We start from the raw sequence: 19,203 nt of genomic DNA on the forward strand, positions 1-19,203 counted from the left end.
GTTGTTGCTGCCAAAAAGGTGTGGTATATAAACATAAGAAAAACTATTTTGCCAAAAACGAAGAAAATATGCAAGCAGAAAAAAAAACAAAACAATTAGACAAGCGCGGCAGAGGGCGAGAGGGAGATGGCTGAGCGGAAAACTGCGCACAAAAATGAGTTGCAATAAAATAAAGAGCCGGAGGAGATGGAAAAACTTAACTGAACACCAGCAAATAAAGTGAAACTGGCAGATACTTATAGATGTATGTATGTGTATGTGTGTGTAAGCATTTGTGTGTGTTTGTGTGTGTGTACACTGAATAAACAAATCATAAAATGCAAATGCAACACCTACACACTGCTCCACGGCTGTTGTGTTGGGAGCGGGTAGTGAGGCCAGAGGCTGTCATATTGAAAAAGTAATGAGTGTACAAAAGGTAAGAGAACCGGCTGGTTGAGTAAAGGCTTGCTAAACAGTTATGATATATAAAGAATGAGAGCTTTCGAAAGCGCTGTCAGGAAATTTTTAATACAAATTAAGTTCTAATATGAAAAAGCGTTAACTTCGGCGGCAACGAAGCTGTAATACCGTTCACAGTGGCATATTTTATAGCAACTAAATGTATAATTAAATCTGCAAACGTAACCGGCCAACGGCTGGCAAACAAAATAAAACGTTTTGCTAATTCTTTTTTGATTTTGATCGAACAGTTTGTATGGCAGCTATATGCTATAGTGGTGCGATCTGTACAATAAAGGCGGAGATTGTAGCACCATTTTAGATAATAATATAAGCCAAATTTTTTAAAGATATCTCGTCTAACAAAAAAGTTTCCAATACAAGGATTTGATTTTGATCGAACAGTTTGTATGGCAGCCATTCGTTTTATACCTATATATGCAAGTACTTTATAGAATATCCGACATTTTATGCTGTGTGTTACAAACTTCGTGGCAAACAGGGTATATTATAACATTTAAATTCATTGTTAGGTAATACAAGAGTTCGCCAAAAAAATCTCTAGGTCAATCTTTGAAGGGGTGCTCTGTGCGTTTTTCTACGTAATTTAAGGCATATGTTTGTCATAGGCACAATGCGCTTTGTCGACATGTAAGAGTCTATTGATCCAGCTCATAGGAGTTTTAGGTACCACAACGGACCGGCTTTTAAGCTATCCAAGTGTGATCCTTCCTAAGATCGACCCTCTAACCAAACCCAACCTAACCTAAGGTATATGTTTGGTTAGTCCTACTTCTCAAAAAATCAAGACCTTTAATAAGATTCTTTAAATAAAATACTATATCTGGCACTATTAATTATTTTAAAGAAATTCAGCAATTAAGTACAAGGCCACAGCAATCGTTGGTTAGTAATTTTTCCAAATGGGTTGTCATTTCAATATTTTCACTTGTTCAAAGCATAGAAAATGCAAAGTCAAGAAACAAGCGAAAGCAGCGGTAATTAAAACTAAGTAAAAGAATTAAGGTAGTACTAAGTGCTGGCGCAACTGATTACCGGTAACTCGTTTTAGGTAGTATCAATCAAATCAAGCAAATTAAGAATATTATATATATTCCACATCTGAAACCACATTTGAATTTTTTGAACGAGCTGTCATAATGCCACTCTCATAGGAACCCTCGACGCCATTGGCAAAAAAATCTGGCAGTCGATGGATACAGGCTTCTCTTGAAGCGAATTCTTCACCAACAAAACAACTCGCCATAAACAGGAACAGGTGGCAATCACTTGCTGCGAGGTCCGGACTATGAGATGAATGCATAAAAAGCGACCAACCAAGTTTCCAGTGCTTCTAGCGCGTCACTATTAAAGTGTATGACCTAGCGTTGTCCCACCGGAACACAATTTCTTTTCTATTGGCCCCTTCTACGCATCTTTTTATACAAGTATGTGAGGTTCAAAATCGCAAAAGTGTGTTTTGACCTCTTTTTGCGATTGGATTGAGTTACAAACAAACTTCGTATGAGAAGCTTTAGCAGAAGTGAATAATTTTAGGCAGCAGGAAGCTACTTTATCTGTGGTAGTTTGACATTTCTATTTGTACTTGAACAATACTATTCAGGCGCTTCCAGTCGCAGTTTCCACAAAACTTTCGAGTTATACGCGGCATAACCGTTTGTTGGCGCGAATCTGTAAGCAGACTAATGGTCTTGTTATGATATTTCATCAACAGTTGTGACCTCGAAGTATATCGCATTTTAGGTTAAGTCGAACGAGTAGAAATCTGTTGTATCCGTAAATCCGGAAGTCGCATGTTTCATGGGTTTAGATGTGAACTGTCTAGGCTTCGTTTCCATATATGTTACCTTCTATTTCACTCTACCACTCTTTAAAGCTAGTTACCAAGCGACTTCTCTTCTATCTTATTTCAAATAAAATCTCATACGCCGCCTCGAAGAAATTAACTGACGCTCCGATCTTTGCCGACTTGAAAGAGCTACTATATGCATTTCTATGCCTAAGAAACCGGTTAACTGAAATGTCGTATTGTTCAGTTTTTTCTTCTTTGAGAGTTTTAATTCTTCTTTGTTTGTACCATGTTATAGCTGCATTCAGTCAATTTTCTTCTGAGATCTGAGGTTTAATACTATCTATAACTCATTGTTAAATTTTCATCACCATTAAGTTCTAAGTTAAGTTGACTTACACGTCAGGTTGAGTACTGCCATTCGGCTCGTGGATACGAATTCTGTGTCAAAACCTGTAATTGTTTAAAATATAAACCTAAATTCTCTCTGCAATCAATCTCAAACCCACTGCTTGACTCTTGGGTCTCTAACGCTAAGTTTGAACTTAAAAGAACGTTTATATATGTATATATGTAAATATATAGAAAAAGTTGTTAATAAAGCAAAGACACTCAACAAGAAATTAGAGAGGAAGCTCGACAATCTTCAATTTTTATTTTTCTGTTAACCGTTAGGAACACGAGACTATAATACCCTGTGCGACATAATACCGCCAGGTTTAATGAAATAAATCTAAAGCGAACGAAGGCGAAGATAAGTTGTTGAAAAATATTTATTATACATATGTATGTATGTATGTGTGTATAGCAATACAACAAAAATGCTAAAAAGACGTTTGATGTACGAGCAAAAAACCGAAAAGTGACCGAAGAAGAATCCATAAGCACTTTTGCCAGCATGTTAAAACAGATCTGTGAATATAAAACTCAACTTCACATACACACACACACACATTTGCATGCATTTCCATTTATGTAGTTGTAATTGGAAAGGATTTGTTGGTGCAATTTATGGAACCAATGCAGTGCAAAAGCTTCGCAAATGTATGCATATCTGTTGATGAGCACACAGCAACAACTTACATATTACAAGTACAAAATATGAGCGTGAGCTGGAAATGAGAGCGATTTCACAGTTTGGGGAGCCTGAAGTAAGGTGCACGAGGTCCTGCGAGCAATGCTGTGAGTGCGAAATAATTTATTTGTCTGTATGTGCACACATCGTATCTCGTATGCAATAAAAGTTTAACTGTATGTATGTGTGAGTGTGTGCATCCTCATTTGCTGCATTTAAATGGCTTGCCAGCGAGGGTTAATGTACTGCAACGAGCGTCGGTGTTGACCAATATGAGAAAAGCATACATACAAACGTATGATATATGTATGGAAATATATACTAGGGTGGGCCTAAAAAATTAAATTTTTTTTCCTTAGTAACCCTGAAAATATTCGTTTGAAAGGACGAAAACCGAAATTCTGCTAAAGTGTGAGCTCACAGGGTATATTATATAATATTAAGTTTGCCACGAAGTTTGTAACAACCAGAAGGAAACGTCGGACATTTTATATATATTTTTTTAATTTTTCATTAAAAAGAAACAAGTATTAATTAAAAAAAAACTTTTAATTGTGGAAAGAAAATTTAATTTTGAAAAAAAAGTTTAATTTTGAAAAAAAAATTTTAAGTTTGCAAAAAAATTTTAATTTTGAAAAAAAAGTTTTTAAGTTTTTTTTTGAAAAAAAAAAACATTTTTACCCACCCTAATATATTAATACATGCGATGCGTATATGAGTATATATAATATATATATTTATATGTAGGTAGAGTATGTTTAAATAGTCGAATGCTACTGGTGCACTGCTGAAGGCTTAGCGTATGGCTTCAATCGTCGAGCGGTTGGGGATTTGTGGGGCGTTGTACGTCCATATGAAAGCGGATATGTTAAACGAGCACGATTACAAATAAATACATGCTTAGATATATGGAGATGTATGTGCATATATATTTATTTATAATTATATACAATACAAGGGCGAGGGAGCAAGGGAAGCACTAAGAACCACATACATACATATATATACATATGTACCTGCATATGGCAACTTCATGCATGCGCCAGCGACAGCCTATGAAAATTGTAACGCTAGCGGGAGAATTGTGAGCTGTTCGACTTAAAGCATACAAACATACATACATATGTATATACTATATGCCGTTATGTTTGTATTGTATACTATATGTGCCTTACTTTAATTTTCCAATGGCGATATTGCCAAATACCAAACAAAATATGTAGCACACGCTCACATTGCCAAACATACATACATACGCACACACATAAGTCCATACATTAATACACACAAACATACATATATATTTATATGTCATGCATAATCCCCCTCAACACCGCTGTATGTGCGAATATATGGTAAGTAGGTGTAACTGCAAATCCTACATGTCTCATATGGCTTCTATTCGTGTGTGTGTGTGTGCATGTGTGCCTGATGGGGGTTGTTTTTCGCATACGCGTTTTCGGCACACATACAGTTTTTCACATTTTCCGATTTTTCCACAATTTTTTATTTTTCTTAGTTCGCTTGACAGCTTGGCGTTGTCTGCTGCTCACTCGCTCGTCCATTCGCTTAACTGTATTTTTTGCGGTCGCGCGCTCTCTTTCATGCGCACTCTTTCGCATATGTGAATGCGCGTATGCGATATGTTGTGTATTTTCCAGCGCAGGTTATGTACAATTGCAACAACAACAACAACAACAAAAAACAACAGCAACAACGGCAGTAGCAACAACAACAAAAATGCGATAATGTTCTCGCAATACAACGTATGAACGAAATAGATAATAACTCGCTACATCCGTGCTCTCATACACAATCACACACACACACACATCTACATACATACAGACATGTCAACCCACCATTTACCCATATTATTCATGTACAGGTCCTCTATGCTCGCATACGAGCCGTTTCGTGCATTCCCTCTACATATGTGTGTATGTATGCAGTTATATTCATATATTGGCATTCGCATTCACATTCGTGTATTACCGTTACTCGTCACTCGTGTGCTGCGCATGTAAAAAAGAGATGGCATCCGTATACGGACTCGTACATATGTCCCTATTCGCACTTACTCGCCACTTCGTGTTTCCGTTCGTCGCTCGTCGCATCGTGTCGCAAGTCAACTGTGCGACGCTGGTAAATATGTTGTAGCCATCCCCAAACACATGCAAATAGCGGGTAGAGAATATTACATACGTGCACCTCGGCATACGATAATATACGAGTAGGTAGTATGTTATATAGATACATATATTTGATGTAATATATTCGTGTGGAGCGCACATTGACATCAGCAGCGTAGCTGTTGTATGTACGTGGTTTAACGGCTGCTTCCGAAGTTTTAGTTGGCAGCGCAGTCGCTGTTTACTTTGACGTCGTCGTTGACGTTGTTTACACCGTTCATTCACTCATAAAAGTCTCAGTTTTCGATGCGAAGGGATTGGTGCTTGGGTTGGGGGGTGATGTGGTGTGGTGTGGTTGTCAACGCAGCGCTCTCATTCACAGTTCGAGCAGGCGAATGGGTTGTGTGCTCGCATTAGGGTGGGTTGTTGTCTTAGGTATTTGTGGGTGGTATTGCTGCTGTTTTGTTCTGCGGTCGCATTAACGTACATCAAATGTTCGGAATTTTAGATCTTAAATCGTTTTCGTGTAGCTCCGCATTTTACACGATTTTATAACTGAAATGACCTTTACCTATAAATCGATATTCTTATCGCATATACAGTTATAAAGTCGTTTTCTTTCTTCATAACTAGTAGTGTGGTGAATCGAACAAGCAGCTCTCATAATCCAGTGGAGTTAATATCGAAGTAGTTTATACCGTTTAAATAAGATATCCAAATCCTCTATTATATTGAATTGTTTGAGTAACTTCGTTATTGCTTTCTGTTGATAAAAAAGCGGAGCTTAACTTTAGCGAGCAGAAAGTGGCGAACCGAACAATACTAGAAATACCTTCAAATGGCTTGTTTTGAATGCAACGGATATAGTATTCCAAAAGTTTTGTTGCAGTAAACTGTCAAAATTATAAATAATATTTTTTTTTAATTTCCAGACTAGCATACCCCCTTTATACTCACTTAAATATTAAAAAAATATATATATTGGAGAAAATTCTTCGCAAATTTTATGTTGTTTCGGCAAATAATTTCGAAAATATGAGTGTTTGCATATGAGGAATTCTTTAACTTAGTACGATCGGCTCTCAAATCTTAAAACGCTTTTTTCTTGAAACGCTGTTTTCAAAGTAGGTGAGTAAGCTTCGAAACGGCTGAACCGATCGACTTGAAATTTTGACACGACCTTCTTAGACATATTTTTCAGCTAACGGTTGAAGGAACATACATATTGATAATAATTTAGATTTGATTTTAACCACTCTAAAGTATAAATTTTTTTATAAAAAACGACTTCTTTTTTTGTAACCGACATTTTATCAAAAGTCAAAATTTTGACTAGTCCTTCGATAATTACCGGTCCTCATCTATACATAGCTATAATAATTTTTTTATTTTTTTTCGGATTTAAGGTAATTTTAAGCAGAAAACTCTTGCTCACCGAGATCGGCTACGAGGTTAAGGGAATCCAAAATTTACCGAAATATGTCGCCGCTTATAAAATGACGTTAAATTCTGTAAATTTAATTTTTTTTATTTATTTATTAAAAAAATGCCTCTTCAAAAATAAATTTCACAAAAGAAATTTGTTTTTTCTGACTTGTAAGTGGTTATAACCCCTTAAGGCAGTGGCGAGTTCACAGGGGGAGTTTTGACACCAAAAAACACCCCTAAAATCAGAGATTTTAATTGAAGATCAGAAGATTTTACGAAGCAATATCAATATTAAAAATATTTAAAATATTTAGGAAGGAACAACCCCCCCCGAAAGAAATTCGCAGCTGCCCTAAGGCATTCACACGCTGAAAACTATTATGCTATAGTATACATTTTTTTGTTGGTGAAAGCGCATTGTAGGTACAATCATTTCCTGCCAACCTAATAGTCTGACACCGCATTTTCGATTATAGTTAAAGCTTCTAATTCTACTGTGAACCAAAACTCTTCTTTACGAATATTAAGACAAGGTTATATGGAATTCATAACATTTTTATAAAATAAGTAGCTAGGTAGAAAGAGTGGTTGTCTGAGGAAGCAACAATGTTTTAAGGAGGCACATTGTGAAACCACCTAACTCTATTATGTTCTCTCTGAACCACACTGTGCTTGTGATGAAGTTCATCGATACAAAAAGTTTTATTTGTGCAACCTTCGAGACATCGTCAATAAGCAGAGAAATATGATTTTTGAATAAATTTTAGACACTGCCATATTTTCATAGCATCAAATATGGAATCAAAAAAATGTTCATGCTTCGAACAAAGATTGTATGCAAATAAAGGCCAAGACTTTTTTTGATTTCCGTCGGAAGTATGTTTTTTTTTTCAAGTATCGTAGTTTGTGCTAAAGATGTGGCATAATTTTTTTTAGAAAAATCTTACCACAAGATCTAAATAACTAAGATGAATCTCATATCACCCTAAAAACCCTTAACAAAAAAGTGCATGCTCATAATTGAGAGGATAATAGGAGGGAAACATCGATGCGTATATGTGTAGTACCTACAATATTAAATACATATGCGCACAAAATGTGATGTGCCAATAAAAAAAAGACTATGCATACAGAACATACAAATATAATAATTTTCTCTCTGGAAATCCACTAACACACGGCGGAGTTCAGAGGTTTGCTTATTTAAATGAGCAATATGAGTAGAAGGTGTAGCATGCAGCGTGTGACAAACGTGTGTAACTCATACAACAATAAAAACATATAGCAGCACTGGCAGTGGAAGGGATGATAGCGTTGCTGTTGGCGCTTGCGCTGACGCTGACGCTGGCAGCAGAGCGCTGCTAACACATTGCTTATAACAGCGCTTAACTTTACGCTGCTGCAGACTTTTGGGGTTGATTTTTTAACTGTGTTGTCTATCCTTTATTGCACAGCATGTGCATATATATATGTATGCATGTCGGGTGTATGTAAATAGATATGTTTAAATAGATACATGTATATGTATATGTGTCTATAATATATGCGCATATAAATATTATTATTTTGTCGCTTTATTGGAATATTTTACATACAAACAGAGTTTGCAGCATATATGTATGTATGTATATAAATGCTGTTATCTATATAAGTGTAACAAAAATTATAAAAGCTTACCATATGCATAACTGTATAGCTGATAAAATCGTATATGCTAACATCAGCCAACAGCAGCTGTACACAGGACGTATACGCAACGCGCAACGCGCAACGCTAATGCCTTCGCTTAAATTCACTATTTGTGCGTCTGTATATGTGTCATAGGTGCTCATTTATGTTCATCCAACATCCGACACGTGTACATATGTGCGCACACATGCGCGCGTACGTGTAAGCAAGGCGCCGAGCGCGCTTATAAGATGCCGCGCGGTTCACGTCAACCGCGCTGGCAACGCTATTGGAATATATGTATATGTTATATTGTTGTTTTTGTTATTGTTATCATTCCATTTGTATATGTTATATGTTTTCATTAGACACGCAAGGACATTCGCATATGAATCGTGTACACGCGCGTACATCTGTACATAGTATGTTGTGTTGTGAGCGCGCGCGTTCGCCCCTACAAAATTAACCAGTAAGCTGGCGCAATCGTCATTTAACATATACCTTCAGCGCTTGACACGCTCGTACGTTGACATATAATTTACATCGGGTGTCGGGTTGCGCGGTCGTACGTGTCGCTCTGTGTGGTGTATTAATGGCAGTGTGTGGTGTATTTTATTTATTTTTTAACCCACCTCGTTGTTGTTGCTGTTTGTGATTATAGTGCGGCATATACTTTCTGCGCCGCAAGTGTTGCTGAGCATTTATTATTGTTGCTGTTGTTGTTTATGAGCCACATAGATAAGCAAAATGTATATGAGACAACATGTGTCCATCCGCATGCATGCATGTATGTATTGTATATGTGTACGACACATGCGCGTTCGCGCGCCCATAATCGCGCAACACATGCAGCGCCTGCCAGCGCTACGCACAACAAGCACACTTACAGGCGCATAAGCATATGCATAACAACAACAACAACAAAGCGCTGAAGGAGTAACTGCGTGCTCGTATGCGCTGCTCAGTATGGCCCGCAGCCACCCCCTTTGCAGCACACCTACATCGCTGCATACATGTGTACACGCATGGCTTATGCCTGCTGCGCGCATATGGAGCGAGCGTGTGTGTCGTGTGTGAACTCGCAGTCGCTGCGCCGCGCTTCGTTCAGTTCGGCACTGTGCTGTGACGTCGCTGGCGCACGAGCGCTGTTGATACTTCCTCTGCCGTGGCTGCTGTTGGTGTTGGCGTTTTTTGCGCTGCCGCCGCCGTCGTCGCCGCCGCCGCAGTCGCTTGTGCTGGTGTTTTGCTGTTGTCGTGTGTTACATTTGTGCATATTTTTTGGTAAATCACTTGAATTAGTCGTTTCGAAACAGTTGAACGGTTCAACACACGTCCACGCAAATAACTCTTTCACTTTGCTACATTTCGCTTTTTCAGCAAATGTCCTGTGTGTGATCGTTTATATATGATAGCAACGCATCATATTGGTAAGGCCGCCCTACAGGCCATACACACACACACACGCGCGCTCATACACCCACTAACGGTGGCACGCATATGTCGTCGGCTCTGCATTTGCCACATTCGCCTTTTGTCACTCTGTTAGTTTGGCAGCTTCTTCGCCTATCAGCTTGAACGGAAATTGTCCGTTAACAGTTGACAATTGCTGTTCGACTTGAAGTGCCCATAGTTTTTGCGGGCAATGTTGATTGACGCGTATTGAAGAAAAAATGTGATTTGAAGTTAAATTTATTGTGTGAAAAAATATAAATTAAAAAATTATTAATAAATAAAATGCTAGTAAACAAAAAAATCGGAACAAAACTCAGAAAAATAACATTTGGTAATTTTTTCAAAAGTGCTATATAATAATAATGAATAGATTGCAACATTTTACCATAAAATGAAACAAGTGAAAACATAGCAAAATGGAAATTTTTTGCCGCAGCCGAAAGTGTATAAATCATTTTTAAAACTAACTAAATGAAAACAAAAATTATTTTAAATGAAAAAAAAATTATAATGATTTAAAAATAAAAATAAAAATAAAAACATTTAAAAGTAACTTCGAAAATTTATATTTGAGTTTTAGAAAGCTTAAGACAAACAAGCGTCGCAGTTAAAATACATAAAGAATGCAATAAAATTATTATATTCTTAGCGAAAACTGCATTTTGGTGCGTTAAAGAAATAACCAAAACTTACAAAATGCAAAAGATAATAAAAATTTTGTTTTTAAATAATTACGAAAATAAATTTTGAATTTTCGAAAACTTAAGACATACGTCGAATACATATGCCTATATGTATGTTATCAAATCTATATAAACTATAAAATAAAATTAAAAAAAAAATTTTTTTAATATTTTCGAATATTAAATTTTAAGTTTTCCAAAATTTAAGACATATGTGCGTCGAAGCTAATATACATAAACTATAAAAAAAATCAATATTATCTTAACTAACAGCGATAAATAAAAAGAAAAATTACAAACAAAAAATAACTGTTTAAAAGTTAGTTATGAAAACCAAGTGCTGTTATGCTAAACAACTGTTTGACCGAACTTCTAATACAATATTGGAAATGCGGCTTGATGTTTTCTAATTTAACACATTTTTATCAAAAGCATTTTCAACCATTATTTTAAAGCAATGCATAGAATTATGGCTAATACCGTTAGTTTTCTAGTTTTGTATTTGCAAATGACAGCTGCTTTGTAAAAGGATTTTGAAATACCGTTAGTTTTCTATTATTGTATTTCTAATAGACAGGTGTTTTGTGACATGTTTTGGAAGCTTAGATTGTCTGGCTGTTTTCACTAAAGTAAATGGAAAGAGTCAAAATTTGTTAAGCATACGAAAAGTTAAAAAAACGTGGAAATTTCAAAAAATTTCGAAAGTTTATTTAAAAAAATGTTCAAAACAATTTCAAAGATATGTTAAAAAATTTTTTTTTTGTAATTTAAAATAAATATTCAAAATTTTTTAAAAGCTTTTTTTAATTTTCATGCGTTTAATATTTATTTTGTTCTTCATAAAAAAAGTTCGTCTACTTAAAACGATGTAAAGAAATTTATAAATTAGAAGCCCCAAACCAAATTCTTCAAAAACACTCATAAATACTCAAATTTGCGCAGAAAACAATTCAATAGAAACATGAGAAAGACTAAGGCCAAAATAGCATAAATTAATTTCTTTCTTTTAAAATTTACAAAATGAAAATTATATAAAGTTTTTTGAGATTCAGAATTAATGACAGAATACTCTAAAAGGCGCTTGGATGAACTGATAAAAATAAACTCTCCAGTTACATAAGTCTTATTGAAAAATTTTAAAATTTTGAGTATTATTCAATTTTAGTTTAAGTTACATAAGTGTAGTGCACTTTTTTATATGAGAAATCGGAGAAAGTAATAAATGTATCACAAAAGTGAAACGCTCTTGAAGAAAGCATTTAATAATCATTTTACCAAAGGAATTTTTTGAATTTTGAAAATCAGCACTTTTTCAAATTATTTTGGGTTTTCCATTAAGATTTCAAAATTTTATCAGATATTGTTCAGTTATGTAGGAAATTGCCACTGTGAACTGTCAGCTTGTATGGCAGCTATATGCCAATTATAATCATCTGTAATCGACGGTTCCAACAAATGAGCAGCTTCTTAGTGAGAAAAGAATGTGTGCGAAGTTTCAGATTGATAGCTCAGAGAATGAAGCAAAAATCGAAACAAATTACAGAAAAACGGCAATGCTGTATTTTAATGCTGCAAAAACTCTTGTTCTTTCTTAATTATCCATCTTTTTTTCCTGTGAAGACCGCGCTTGCAATCTAATATCAAAAATATTTGGATCCAATTAAATTAATTACATTTAAAACACAAACATTCTGAGTCAGAATATTATTAACTAATATGGGATTCTTTGCGCGTATAATGAAAAAAGAAATTGGAATTATAGAAACTAGTTTCTGTACTGACTCAAGCGCTTAATAATATACAATAGATATAAATATATAAAAATTTAAAAATAATAATTAAAAATTATTATAATAATAATTAAAATTCATATGAAAGTGTAATACCAGTTGATTTCGGAGAGATCTCAATTTGACAGCAATTATGAAAGCACTTTACTTGCCACATCAATTGATTGCTTTATAAAAGGTATTCTATACCAGCTTTTATATCCTGAACAGCCACTGTCTGTATATACGCGAACTAGTTCTATAGTTAGTGAGATATCGAACTGAAATTTTGCATAGATTATTTTCTCCTCAAGAAGCTGCTCATTTGTGGAAACCGCCGATATCGAACCACTATAGCATATAGCTGCCATACAAACTCAACGTTCGGAATCAATTGCTTGTATGAAAAACTTTTGCATTTGACGAGATATTTTCATGAAATTTGGCATGGGTTCTTATCTAAAGTAGTAATGTAAATTCTTATCTAAAGTAGAAATTGTTCAGATCGCATCACTACAGCATATAGCTGCCATACAAACTGACCGATCCAACTCAAGTTCTCGTATGATAAACTTTTAAATTTGATGAGATATCCTCACGAAATTCGGCATGGGTTCTTATCTAAAGTAGTAATGCAATTTCCGAAGAAATTGTTCAGATCGCATCACTACAGCATATAGCTGCCATACAAACTCACCGATAAAAATAAAAAAAAAATATTTTTAAACCGTTTTATGCCATAAAAAATGCTGCTGTGAAGGGTATTATTTTTACGATGCAGCCGAAGTTAACGTTTTTCTTGTTTTTTTTTATCGAGTACTTGATCTAAACCTATATACGAGTATTTTTGCTTAAGAAACAATAAATTGTTACATTTATTAGGTTAGATTAGGTTAGGTTGGGTTAGCTTAGGTTAGGTTACTCTGGTAGGCTCGTGACCCATGCATAAACAAGTTTTGATGCTTAACGATGCCAGATAGAGTGCCGTAGTTCTTAAAAAGTAGTCATACTTCAGTAAGCCAGCGCTTGACGCGAATTTCAATAGAATTGTGCTTCTTCACTAACGATACCTCTACCAGTGTCTCATATCATGGAGCCAAATTTATTAATAATTATAACAATAATTTTTAATTTGAAGAAATTTTTCATAAATTTTCATTTCGAAAATAGGTGTTAATAAAAAAAGATTTGTGGGTTTCTTTAAACGTAAAAATTTATTTAATAATTTTATACAATTTTCGTATTGATTGAGTAAAAACCGCAATCGATTTTTTAATCTATATAAATAAAATATCATGAAATTTCAATAAACTTCAAACAAATCTAAATATTTTACGGCTTAGTAGCAACAACGAAAACCACACACACATACGCCGCAACAAGTGGCTAGAAAATTTTATCTGTGTACGCGCAAAGACACAGGCCACTCAAAATAAATACTTGACTGCGAAATTCTATGAAAAAAAACTATTCTGACAAATATACATACCATACATATGTAGATATGTTTGATTTATTTAAATTATTGTTGCCGCAATTCCAAGAAGCCTAAACATACACACACACATGCGCTACACTTAACACACCTCGCCTTAAGGACACAACAAGTGCATGCATGAAGGCCAGCGCTTAATTACCGAGAGGTGTACTATTAAAATATTGATAGAAAAACATTCGCCAAACCAACTTAACGCTGAGACTCACGCTGCTCACACATGCAATCACTTGACAATTGACTTGTCAACGCACGCATATCGTTGGTTTGCCGCTGTTGGTCCACTGTTTTGCGCTCGGCGAACATAAGCAAATTACACGTGCATTATGCTTGCGCTGTGTGTCAGCAAACAGTAAACGAAAAGAGTATGAAACGCATGAAATATAAATTTATGCATGGCACCGCCTACAAATCATAAATGAACGGTAACACACACACAAACACAGCACAGCTAAGCGTCGTCTTCAATTTTTACCTGCCGAAATGCAACAAACACCCATACATACATACAAACTTACATATGTATGCATGCGCGCTGTGAGTTCACTTGTCAGCTTCTTGTTGCTCCTACTGTATGTGAGCCGATGCAGCTGTGCTGTGTTTGCCTTTCGCCACTCACATGTGATTGTTGCCATTCATCATGTTTATTTGCTGCTATGCCTACCGCGGCCTCAAGGATACTGCTTGGACGCATAGCTGTATATGTATGTGTATTCTCACTTACATGTTAGTAGTTGTAATTGTGTTTGTTTTCGGCCGACACTTGTCATAATTATGCTGTCGTCAGTGCTGTTGTGGTTGCGCGTCGCCGTGTCGCTCAGTGCCGAACTAACGTCACATGTGTACACGTATGCACTCCCACATGTGAGCGGCTTGAGTTGGAATTTTTTATTTATTTATATATTGTAAAACAAAAAATGCGCTTTGTTTTAGTGCCAAACGAATTTGAAGTGTTGAATAAAACATGCAGTCGCTTAATATGATATGATAAATAAAAACAAAAACAAAATGTGATATTCTAATATGAAAATACAACAAATTGTGCAATAATTAGCGAGTCCAGTTTACGAAATACGTCAGCAAGTGCTGTGCATAACAAATCAATGTGCGTGTGCAGTTATCGTAGCACACAGTGACGCTTTTAAGCTATAAAACATTCAAGCAAAGCAGTAAAATTACAGCCGTGCAAACTTTCGACGACTACATTTGTTGAATATTATTCACAGTAAGTGTACGATTAAGCCACAGCTTAAAAATTGATATTATATTAAACAAAAAAAAGTTTATACATAAATGTGTATCACACGATGTTTTCAAGTAGAAAAATTATTTTAGAAGAACTGCTTCACAATTTAGTAGATATTCTAGTCTAGAATCGTCTGTACGTCCGTCTGTATATACACGAACTAGTCCCTAACTTTTCGAGTACAATATCCGAACACAATTTTCAGTTCGTATCACTATAGCATATAGCTGCCACACAAACTGCCCCGATCAAATTCAATATAAAGATCATTTTGCACCCTTTTATGCTATCATCGGTGAAGGGCATTATAACTTCGGTCCAATCGAAGTTAACGTTTTTTCTTGTTTTTTTATGTATTATATATTTCAAGAGCACGAAAATACAAATTCAAAAAAAAAAAGGGAATTTTTCAAAAAGTTATGTCAGCGTTCTGGTCATTACGATTTCAGCCTTTGCGTTCAGCTGAGCAATAAAATAATGACGAAATATTGCTTACAAAAATTACATTTTCAAAGTTGGAAAAAAAGTTCATAAAATGGCAGCAACGCACACATAAAGTACGATTTTTCCAATACTTTTTTTTAAACATTTTTGAACTTTTGAAAATTATTATAATTTAAAAATTTTTAGTTTTTGTTAAATCATACGAAAAATCTTCATGCCAAATGTTAATTAAATCGACTTGAAAAGTTTATGTTCAGACTAAACCGTCCGCGTCGCGCCGACACTAAAATGTCTATAACTTTTGCATATTTGCAAAATAATTTGAAAAATTTCTTACGAAACATATTTTATTATTGGAAATTGCTAGACTAGAAAACCAGCAAAAAATTTAAAGTAAACAAATTTTATTTTATTTATAATTTGCTAATTAAAAGTCTAAAATGTGTGTGAATATCAACCAATGTCAAACCAAGTAAAATCTGCTTGCCATTTCTTGCTACACTTTTACTAGACAATCAGTTAGACTTCTATATCATAGTATCTTTATTTGGCATACATTTTGCTACAAGCGCGTAAGATTTTCGAAATATGTGCTTGAAAAACACAATTATAAAATTTTTGAAAATTTGTATAAAAAGCGAACAATTTCGTCAGTGTTATTATTTATGAGAATAGAAATTTCGAGAATTTTCTTAAAATTTTTTTTTATTGATTTGAATTCAGTTAATGTGAAAGCTATTATATAGATGTTTGAAAAAAAAGTCGCGAACTGCAGCTGGCACTGAGTAATTGATAAAGAAGAGGAGAAAATATGCTATAGCGTCACCTTGAGTTAATAAAATTCCGATTGTGGCCAAATTTTAATGAAACCAAGATCGTTGGTAAGAACCATGCAAAATTTAGAATGCTGCAGCCAAATAGCAGCCAAGTTAACAAAAGCTATAAGAATCACGAGATATATATTATATTCGAACAAAAATTAACACATAATTGGAAAAAAATGTATTCAAGTAATTGCCATTCAATTAGTACCAAATTTACTAAACATTGTATGAAGTCATTTGAGTGCGGAGCAAATAGAGACAGTTCGAAAAATTTACTCCACAATTTATAAAGCCTTAAGTAACAGAGTAAAGTGTCAAAGAATTAAATATAGTTTTACAATAAAATGTGCTTCAAATTGAGTAATGACAAAATTAATGGTGATAAATTCAAGTCTTTGCAAATTTGCGATTTTTCTAATAAAGAAAATATTGTAAATAATTTTTTTGCTAGTTTAAATTAATTTATTTTGAAACATTTACTCTGAAAAAAGTAAGCATCACTGTGAAAAGTAACGAGATATCTATTTAAAATATTATATAATAATGCATAAGCTGTCTGTTAAGTTTTTTTTAGTTTCAAACGCGATATAGAATAACACGGGCGCACTTATACTACGTGAGAGCCTACATCTATTGGAAAAACAATGAATTTATTTTTACTATATCTTATAACTTTAATATTATGTATTAATATTAATTGCGTCAATTAACTGTCTCATTTAGCTGTTTGAAGACGATAAATGTACATTACATAAAATTCAAGAATATTTTCGTTTATCAGCACTTTCTACCGTCTTTTCCTAGTGTCTAATCACATAAGCATTATGTGTTATAGTTAATATTCTAAATTCCGCAAACTACCTGCAATATAATAATTATATAATAGAGTGACTTAATTAAGTGACTTAATTAATTATTAGTGAGACGTGAACTCGATCGTAGGCAGCTTATAATATCTGAGTACAGTAAGTGATTGTGATGTGAAAAACGGTTTTCATCAGTCATTTGGAGGAGGCAGGAACTAAAAAGATTTTTCATTTATTTCACAACAATCATAAATGAATAATCTTTTTATTTCACAGAGAGATCTCACAAAGATCATTAGTAAAATAACAACAAATATTAATAAAATATTAAATTTCAAAAATTCCCATTCAATATATTATATTATATAGTATAGTACTTGATATTTTATAATTTAAGTATAATCGCCATTATTAGAATACTATCATGCCTTATGGATTAAACAGTCGCTTAAAAAACTATATATATTATAACATATATACGAACTAGTCGCTAAATTTTTGAGATAAAGAAGCTGCTCATTTGTCGGAACTGCCGATATCGAACTACTATAGCATATAGCTGCCATACAAACTGAACGATCGGCATCAAGTGCTTGCATGGAAAACTTTTTCATTTGACAAAAAATTTTCTCGAAACTTTTTACAAATTATTGTCTAAGACGGCGCTATATTATACCAAGAAATTGTTCAGATCGGGCCACTATAACACATAGCTGCCATACAAACTGCCCGATCAAATACATATCCTTGCATAGAAAACTTTTGCATTTGACAAAATATCTTCACAAAATTTTGTACAGATTATTATCAAAGGTAACGGTATAATTTTCGAAGAAATTGTTCAGATCGGACTACTATAGCATATAGCTGCCATACAAACTGATCGATCAAAAAAAAAAATTGTATGTAAGCTTTTTTATTTGACAAGATATCTTCACAAAATTTGGTTTAGATTATTTTCAAAAACAATGGTGCAATCTCTAAAAAAATTATGCAAATCAAAATTAGATAAAGATCATTTTATACCCTTTTCTGCTATTAAAAATGCACTTGCTATAATACCCTTTACCTTTGGAGCAGCCGAAGTTAACGTTTTTTCTTGGTTTGAAAAAATTGTCCTTCTATCGCGGGCGTTATACCGATTATAGCGTTCGAATATGTGCATTAGGGTGTGCCGAAAAAAAACTAATATTGAATTTATGGTTTAAAATGTATGTACATACATAGAAAAAAACTTAAAATGAAAGAATAAAAAAAAATTTTATGTGAAAAAGATGTTTTTACGAAATGGTGCACTGCACAAGAATCCGCATTGCCAGAAATTTTATCACAAACGGTTGAAAAATCATGGCATTTCTAATGAATACACATTTTTCACGTGTTATTTGTATGGCTGACTTTCAATGCTCACCCACACATTTTAGGTATAAATTTTTTCTGTATTTATAGATTTTTAATATTTTTAATGCATAAATTTTTAATTTATTTTTGTGGCTCTTGCTAATATACATGCATACATACTTTTTATATAGCATCCTATATTTGAAGCAGTGCCTTAATAAATGCATTCGGCAACTTAATATTAACTAAAACTTTAATGACTTCATTCCGTTACTAAAGCACACGAAAACTTCAACGAGGTCGCAATATAGTGCAGACAAATTTAAATGAAAAGGTAAAAAGAAAAAAAAATACAATAAATCAAAAACCGAATATACATATCTGTTATGGCAAAGTGTGTGTGGCGGCATATGTAATTATTTCTGTATTTAAAGTAAAACGCCAACTAATTGCACATTGTTGCAGCGAAGCGTAAGTATGTGGTAATGCCACTTCAATGTGCTTTCTGCTTTCGTTCCAAAAAAAAAAAAAAAACAAACACTGAAAAACCAAAAAATCCGCTCACATGCTCACACACATATCGCGTTGC

At 34.1% G+C, this 19,203-nt stretch overlaps 1 protein-coding gene across 2 annotated transcripts in view; it reads left to right on the top strand.

Moving 5' to 3' along the window:
- The first annotated feature begins 14,705 nt into the window (after positions 1-14,705).
- The window catches only part of lov (jim lovell), a 31,846-nt gene continuing 27,348 nt past the window's right edge, over positions 14,706-19,203 (top strand). For both annotated transcript variants that reach the window (XM_036375014.2, XM_036375016.2), the window contains exon 1: positions 14,706-15,178. The gene's annotated coding sequence lies outside the window, so the exon portion shown is untranslated. The remainder of the gene's footprint in view (positions 15,179-19,203) is intronic.

This window comes from Bactrocera oleae, chromosome 4, assembly GCF_042242935.1.
Source record: "Bactrocera oleae isolate idBacOlea1 chromosome 4, idBacOlea1, whole genome shotgun sequence".
Classification (NCBI taxonomy): Eukaryota; Metazoa; Arthropoda; class Insecta; order Diptera; family Tephritidae; genus Bactrocera; species Bactrocera oleae.